The 8498-nt window shown below is 40.7% G+C and overlaps 1 pseudogene; it reads right to left on the reverse strand.

The window, feature by feature from the left end:
• Positions 1-7: 7 nt before the first annotated feature.
• On the reverse strand, positions 8-674 carry LOC102248361 (annotated as a pseudogene).
• Positions 675-8498: the final 7824 nt, after the last annotated feature.

The following is an 8498-nucleotide window of genomic DNA, read 5'->3' on the forward strand; positions in this document are numbered from 1 at the left end:
CTTTGAAGCCAAAGTCTTCCTCCACCTTTGTCTGCATGGGGGCCAGATCCGGAGTCAGTGGGACTCCCACCCGGCCCCCTTCCGGTGGCACTTGCCGCCTCTTCCAACTGCTGGGCCCCTCACCAGGGGCCGGGCTGCTGGCTTCTGCAGGCGCTAGTGTCCTCCTGGGCGGGGACAGCCCCTCTTTCTCTGGAGGCTCGTTCTCTGCGTTGCCTGGGTTGGGGGCATCTGTGCCCTGGCTGCCCTCGTTCTCCAGTAAGATGGTGAACTGGCTGGCCTGGTAGTTGTCGCCGTAGGAGTCCAGCACCTTCATGAGGAACCTTCGTTCCTGCTGGAGTCTCTGTGTTCTCCTCTGTACCTGATGGAGCCTGTTCAGGACCTGCTCGTTCACCTGCTCGATCTCCCTGCAACGCAGTCCCAGTGCCTGGTTCTTCCTGCGATTGAGTTCCCATTGGCACCACCACCGCTGGCCTTGGGCTGCCTCCTCCTCTTCGTCTCACTCCTGGAGGCTGGAGCTGCCCAGACCCCAGACACGAACTCCACTTGGTCTCAAGCTCGCTCTCCAGGATGTGACCACCGAACAGCGGAGGCAGTGCCAGCTCCGAGCCGGGAGGTGCTGAGAACTCCTCAAAGGCCACAGCTGCCATGGACCCCTCTCTCTGCTCCAGCTCCATTTCTCCCTGGCTCCGGTGCAGAACTTCCAACCTTGCAAGCCTCTTCAAGTGCAAAATGACAGGCCCCATCTGACTTCAAAGCCAGGCACCCAGGCCCGGCCACTAAGCCTCCTGGGAGTTGTAGTTCTCTATTTCCCTCTCTCCTCCCTCGCCCCACCCCCACCCTGAGTACCCGCTGAAAGGCCCTGCTTGCTGGTCTAATGCCTCGGCCAGGCATCTGAGTCACCTCCGTCTTTATTCCTGTCCTGACACCGTGCCATCTGACCACGGAGACTCTCCTTTCGGAAGGCCCCTGGGTCTCCTTCTGGGGCCAGGGCTGCGCTGTGGAGCTGGGGCCCCTGGGTCTCCTTCTGGGTATCCTTCTGGGGCCAGGGCTGCGCCGCCACCCGGGCACCAGATCGCGTGCCCTGGTGGCGACACAGCCCCGGCCCCTGGGTCTCCTTCTGGGGCCTGGCTGCATCGCCCCAGGGAACCGGATTGCGTCCCCAGGCAGCGATGCAGCCTGGCCTCTGGCCCTGCCTCTGGGTGTTCTCAGATCACTGGTGATTAGTGATCTGAGAAGCCAGGTGGGGCAGGGAAGAGGCGGACATCCGCCTGACTGTCTGCCCCCCGGTGGTCAGTGCACATATAGGACATCCGCCTCTTCCCTGCCCTGCCCGGCTTCTCTGATTACTGGCCCAGGGATTACTGGCCCAGGGCCAGCAAAGGTGGCCCAGATCTCCTATCACAGTAGCCTGCAAAGGCAGCCCGGCTTCTCCAATCACAAAGGCGGCCCGGTTCTCCGGCTCTTGGCTACCACCTGGGTTCGGTCAGCGGCAGCCGGCTTCTTCCATCTTTCCTCTTTCACATCCCATCATTGTGCCTACCTATGCAAATTAACCGCCATCTTTGTTGGCGGTAAACCGCCATATTTCTTGGCAGTTAATTTGCATATCACCCTTATTAGCCAATGGGAAGCGTAGCGGAGGTACGGTTAATTACCCTTTTTGTCTTTTATTAGATTAGACTAGAGGCCTGGTGCACAAAATTTGTGCACTCAGAAGTGGGGGGAGGTCCCTCAGCCCGGCCTCTGCCCTCTCACATGCCGGGAACCCTCGGGGGATGTCTGACTGATGGCTTTGGCCATTAGTCTAACATCCTTACCGTTGCCACGGAGGCAGGAGAGGTGGGAGAGGCTCGGCCATCACCACTGTGCTCACCAGCTGTGAGCGCAGCTTCTGGCTGAGCGGCGCTCCCCCGTAGGATCTGGTCGAACCCTTCTCTCCAACATCCCTAAAGAGGTCCCAGATTGTGAGAGGGTGCAGGCCAGGCCAAGGGACCCTATCGGTGCACGATCGGGTAGGGAGAGACATGGGAGGTTAACCAGCTGGGTGGGACCTGGGAAGGGCTCCAAGTCGTGTCCAGCCCTTCACTCAGTCCCTATCAGCTGGACCCCAGCAGCAAGCTAACTTACCAGTCAGAGCATCTGCACCCTGGTGGTCAGTGCATGTCATAGTGACTGGTCGACAGGTTGACTGTCTACCCCCCGGTGGTCAGTGCACATCATATTGACTGGTTGACCAGTTGACTGTCTGCCTCCTGGTGGTCAGTGCATGTCATAATGAGCGGTTGAGCGGCCTTAGCATATCATTAGCATATTACGCTTTGACTGGTTGATCGGCTGACCTATTGACCGGACACTTAGCATATTATGCTTTTATCATATAGGCTAACTTAGCATTTTCAGTGGGGTGAATAGATAGTAAAGAAGCTTCCTATGGCATAACTGCTAATTAGGGCAGGTGTAACGGGACATTTCCAGATGAAAGTCTCCAGAATTCCCACTGAACTGCTTTAGGTAATGAAGAAATTGTTGATTCAGCAGCTCAACAATGCCTTCCTGTGTGACATCACCACTATTGGCTTTATCCTTCCTTAATCTGGTAGCAATATGTCTTGTGACAACTTAGGTTTCACATTGAGGATAAATATTGAAACAAATGTAGCTTATTTTCAAATCTAATGTGCTATAGTGCTAATAACATTTGTTTATAATTGTTAATAACCAGTTGGAAGCATATATTTATATTATATGTTAATTTGCATATGTTAACAAGGTATAGTTCCATACTTATATAAAATTTATTTATTAATTAGTTGAAATCATTAATATTATAATTAATAGCATTTATTGTGGTACCTTTTGTGGAAAATACAATGTTTGTACTCTGTATGTGTTTGTTTGTGTGCATGTACTAGTAATTTTACTTAATCCCTGCAACAACCTTAGTATATATAATGGAATTAAGGTATAAAATGATTCATTATATGTATTCAAGTCCCATGTTTAAAACTGGAATGACTGCCTGGCCAATGTGGTTCAGTGGTTGAGCATTGACCTATGAACCACGAGGTTGTGGATGGATTCTTGGTCAGGACAAAGGCCCACGCTGCAGGCTCGATCCCCAGTGGGGGGCGTGGAGGAGACAGCTAATCAATGATTCTCTCTCACATTGATGCTTCTATCTCTCTCTCCCTCTTTCTTCCTTTCTGAAATCAATAAAAAATATATAAAAATAAATAAAAATGGAATAACTATTCAATTCCAATGTGACTCGAAGACCATGTAATAAAATATAAATACTTACATTTCCCATAGATAGAGAGTGGGAGAAATTTTGTATTGTCTTCTAAGATCTAAATTCATATTTTCTATCAGTTATTCCTGTGTAAGTAGTTGTGTGTCATGTCTGCAAGGTTCACTTAAAAAACATTTGACAATAAATATAAAATGCATGCTTGGCAACAGCCAAAGTAAATCCATCAAAGAAAGAAAATTAAAATGAAACCACCTCTTCCTAAAAAATAGATTCTTTTAGAAAAATATATTTGTTACAACTGCCTTATTTATTTTACCATACAATGTGGTCAATGACTAGAAAATGCACGATAGAAATGATTACTTTTGGTCATGCCTCAAGGTTAAGTGTTGTCAATAGTTCTCTGTTTTATTTTTCAAGATCGTGTTTTCTGCTGGCAGTGAAAGAAAAAAAAGTTAATAGAAAACAGCTTCACTTACTTCCTTCCCTTAAGTTTACAGTAAATAATTTAGCATGATTCCCTATGGCATACGCTGTTGGCAATGTAATAATCCAGAGGAAAACTGTTGATTCATGGGTCTTCGGATACATTATTCTGTGTTTAATTTCAATAAAAGTAATAGTGTATGCCAGATGCTGTGAGGCAGAAAACCTTTCCAAAAACCAATGAAGGAGAGAATGTTTGTAATGATTTCCCTTGACAGGCCATGTTGGAAGATCTGAAAAGTTTACAAGAAAAATAGGAATCCAGGATAGACCCTGTCCTGGAAAAATTCCAAGAATTCATGTTGAATGGATTGCAATGCACTATAAATAAATCATGACTAAATATTGAGCAAGGAGCTATTCCTAGGAAGTAAACAATGCATACCAGTAAGCACTGCAAAGAGCATATGATACTATATCTCTATAAATGGAACTTTTAAAACAAGGGCTATGTTCAGAGTGCATATTTTGAGAAATAAATATTTTACATAATGATTATTTTAACCTCTTTAAGTACATTCCTAATTATTTTTTTTCTTTCAAAAAATTTATTCAAACACAAAATAAAGGCTTTTACATTGGGTCAATTCATTTGATTTTTCAGGAATCAAAAAATACAATATTAGCCTGTCTGGCATTACTCAGTGGTTGAGCGTCGACCTATGAACCAGGAAGTCATGGTTTGAATCTCAGTCAGGGCACATGCCCAGATTGTGGGCTCAATCCCAGGGCATGAAAGAGGCAGCCAATCAATGATTCTCTCTCACCATTGATGCCTCTATTCCTCTCTCCCTCTCCCTTCCTCTCTGAAATGAATAAAAATATAATTAAAAAAAGAATATTAGTTTGCTCATTTTAAATATGGCTAAAATCCTTAATTTTCTGTTTGATTTTCTCGGGGTGGGTTGAGACCAGGGAAAAAGGAAAGAAGAACAAATCTTCTATATTTTAGTATCTTACTTCAATATACAAACAATAAACAAAGGACATCATAGTTATTTAAATATATTAAATATTCATTTTGGAATTATTGAAAATAAAGCTATTCAAAAGCTGATTTTATAACAAAAATTATTAATACAGCTCTGAAGAAAAGGAGAAACCAGGCACTAGTAAAACATTTTGATTAGGTGCCCTTTTCTCATAAGTGGGGTCTCCAATCAGTTACTTTAATATTAACAATAATCAACAGTCAACTGAATTTCCTAATCTTAGATGCACATCAAATTATTTCTATTATTATCTAAAACTAAGAAGTGGATTGAAAACTATCTTTAATACATACATTTTGATCACTGTCATTTTAAAAGAACAGTTAAAACAGAAAAGAAACTACAATTGGCTGAAATTTGATAAAGTAATTGAAAACAGCATTGGAGGGCAATTTTCACCTTCCTACAGAGAGTTAACATTTCGGTTGTTTTATATTTAAATAGCACATTAACAAATAAAATAGGATGACTAGATATAAATTGATACAACTCACTGGATATCTTTTGTAGTTGCTGAAACTTTTTGTAATTGTAAATCTATACTTGATGTCACTTTCATGCAAAAAGTAATTATTTAAAGATAGGAAAAAGTCTTCATCTCAGTGATAGGACTGCTTTGTCCAAATTCCTACCCGAAGCTTCAAGGTTTAAATCCTGTGTACACCCACTGCTTCCTACTTATCTAGTTTATTCTTTCTTTGTGAAAGCTGTGTATAACAGGACTGGAATTTAAGGAGATTTCTGTGGTGGAGATAAACTGATAATTTTCTTTTATTTTGTTCATGGCATGGTACCAGCGAAGATGTTTCTTCTAACCTATTTACTCAAAGATATACAGCTTTCTGGGGAAGATGATGCCAAGTTGTGATATGAAGGATGAATTAGACTGGTGAAATGGACGTGTGTTAGAAAGTGAGGATAACAAGGGAAGGGCATTCCAGAAATAAGGTATGCTGAGGTCAGTAAGATATATAAAAAACACACACATTATTAAGTATAAACTGTGAAGTATAATACAGGCTAAAGTATAATCAAACAGCATTTAGCATAACTTATTTTAAAAACAGGAACATGCTTAAACACAGGATTAAGTTGCAGTTTATGTCACTCTATGAGCAGGATAGCTGTTAAAAGTGGAAGAACAAGACTAGAGACAGAAAAACCAGCTTAAGGGCACTTTTAATGATCCAGGTGAATGTTTGAAATTAAGGAGTTAGAATTGGATTGGAAAGAGGTAGAAGCCTGTGTAAGATTTTATATATATACATAGACATAGACATAGACATAGACATAGACATAGACATAGACATAGACATATATATCCTATATAATAAAAGGCTAATATGCAAATTGACCTAACGGCAGAACAACTGGTCGCTATGATGCACACTGACCACCAGGGGGCAGATTCTCAATGCAGGAGCTGCCCCATGGTGGTCAGCCAGAGGCCAGGCTCACGGCTGGAGAACATAGTGGTGGTGGTAGGAGCCTCTCTTACCTCCATGGCAGTTGGACATCACCCTGGGGCTCCCAGACTACAAGAGGGTGCAGGACAGGCTGAGAGAACCCCTCCAAGTGCACTATTTCATGCACCGAGCCTCTAGTATACATAGTAGTTGTGGATTATTTTTACCTCTGTGAAATATATCCCAGAATAAGAATGGTACTCAATTCTTAGTTTACACAATTAGTTAAATAGTGACAAGTAAATATAGATGAAAAAGTAGAAATATAATTATTTAATTGCAGGGGAAATTGGAATTGTTTACAAACATTTAGAGATATATGCAGAAAAAAGAAGGAATGTTTCTTTGACTTATGGAATCAGAGTTATACTTTTCTAGGCACTTTGGGTATAATTTTTTGAATGATCAATTCTATACTGAATAAAAACAAGCATAATACTAAACCTCAGAAGAACCAATACATTTTTCACACACTTACTCTTTTAAGTGTATTGTGTTTGTGCTTATAACCCTCTGTTTTTTCTTTTTAATTAAATGCAATATATGATATTTATTAATTTTTATGCTGTCTTAAAACAATTTAACATATATCACAGAGGTATTATTAAATGGTAGCAGAGAATAAGCTATAAAAAAAGAAAATTTAAATAAACTAGACAAAAAAATTTGGAGAAAATTGTAATTATGCTTAGGTATTCCTATGTTTCCCAAGTTCTAACTTTTTTCCATCCTTATCAAGAATTTTTCCAACTAATATTTTGTTCTTTTCCCAAATTGGGTATTTTACTTGTTTGTACAACTTGGCACTGCTTTTGACTAACAACACTGCTGGGAAGAAGAGATTTGAAGTCATTGTTATAGCTTACCTCAAAGAACCTTGAATTATAAGGACTTTCTTATCAAATTTGTTAAGTATTCTGAAATAATCTCACCAGGGAATGCAGTCTTTTTGTTCTCAAAATATTCAATTCTGTTCCTATAAAGTAACATCCTTAGTAAGCACCCGATCTCACTGCCATTGTTAGGCTATGTGATTGCCATGGAATTTGAAAGTTATTTTTATATGAGATACTATGGTCCTCCCATACCGTATCCATACCCCAAATAAAGAAACCCTCCTTTTAGGTCTCCCACACATCAAGGCGACTAAGGAGCTATAAAAAAGAAGGTGGCTCTGGGAGATATATGGATGCACCTTTAGAACTTCAGACATCATTCTCCAGATCGCGATGTCACAATGATATTAAGCAATTGTCCAAGGTCACACATTGTCATATCAAATAATAAAAATCATACTCAGCCTTTATTCTTCCAGAGCCCAAAGTCTTACCATTATACTGGCTGCCTTGAGTTTATTATGTGTAACATTATTTCCATGAGCAACATAAAAATTAATGGGGTTAAAATATATTATTTGAAAACACTAACCACCCTGTCATCCTTTTAAAGATTAACATTGATCACGATTGTATTATAATCTAGAAATCCCTCAGGACACCACTTGTCTTGTGACTGTCCCTATACATAGGTGGAGGGGGTCTGTGGGGAAAAAAAAGGAATGAGACATCTGCAGTACTTTCAACAATAAAGACGAATAATAATTAAAAAAAAAACCTGAGAACATCTGTTTTGTTACATCAGCAGGTAAACAAATCTACCTTTCACAGTGATCTTTTTGAAAACACGGACATAAAATAGGATGGGTGATACAACACAGCAGGAAAATGAAACTTCTCTCACTAATTAACTGTAATGCAAAGCAACCACATATCCATTTTTTTCAACACTTAAAAATACAATGCACTTGTCAGGCACTTTACCAGGCAATGTGGTTACAACAATAATATAAATATGCTAAATACTTGCAAAAAATATATGGTTTTCTGTGATATTTGGACCAAAGTAGGAATCAATTTCAACACAAAATGATCTATATTATAAAAACTGATAGTTTAGCAATACACATGGAAGCAATAGACATTTTCAGGAGGAAATTACTTTCAAGTTGCCATGTGGGGAAAAAAATAATGGTAGTAGGCTAAAAATGAGGAAGGAAATAGGAGGCATGTACTGAAAGTGAAGGTGTCCCCAAAAATTAAGTATTTGAATGTGCATGTAGCTTAGGAGACAAGGACCTTTGAGAGATTAATGTAAATAGTAAGCGGGACTATTACGTGTTCCCCAAACTATTTTAGAGTTTGTGTTTTACTCTGGGAGCAATGATCTGCCACTGATGGATTAAGAAATGGAATGATATTAAGTTTGTCTTTATAAAACACTAGAGGCCCAGTGTATGACATT

This window comes from Myotis brandtii, unplaced genomic scaffold (genome assembly GCF_000412655.1).
Source record: "Myotis brandtii unplaced genomic scaffold, ASM41265v1 scaffold10, whole genome shotgun sequence".
Classification (NCBI taxonomy): domain Eukaryota; kingdom Metazoa; phylum Chordata; class Mammalia; order Chiroptera; family Vespertilionidae; genus Myotis; species Myotis brandtii.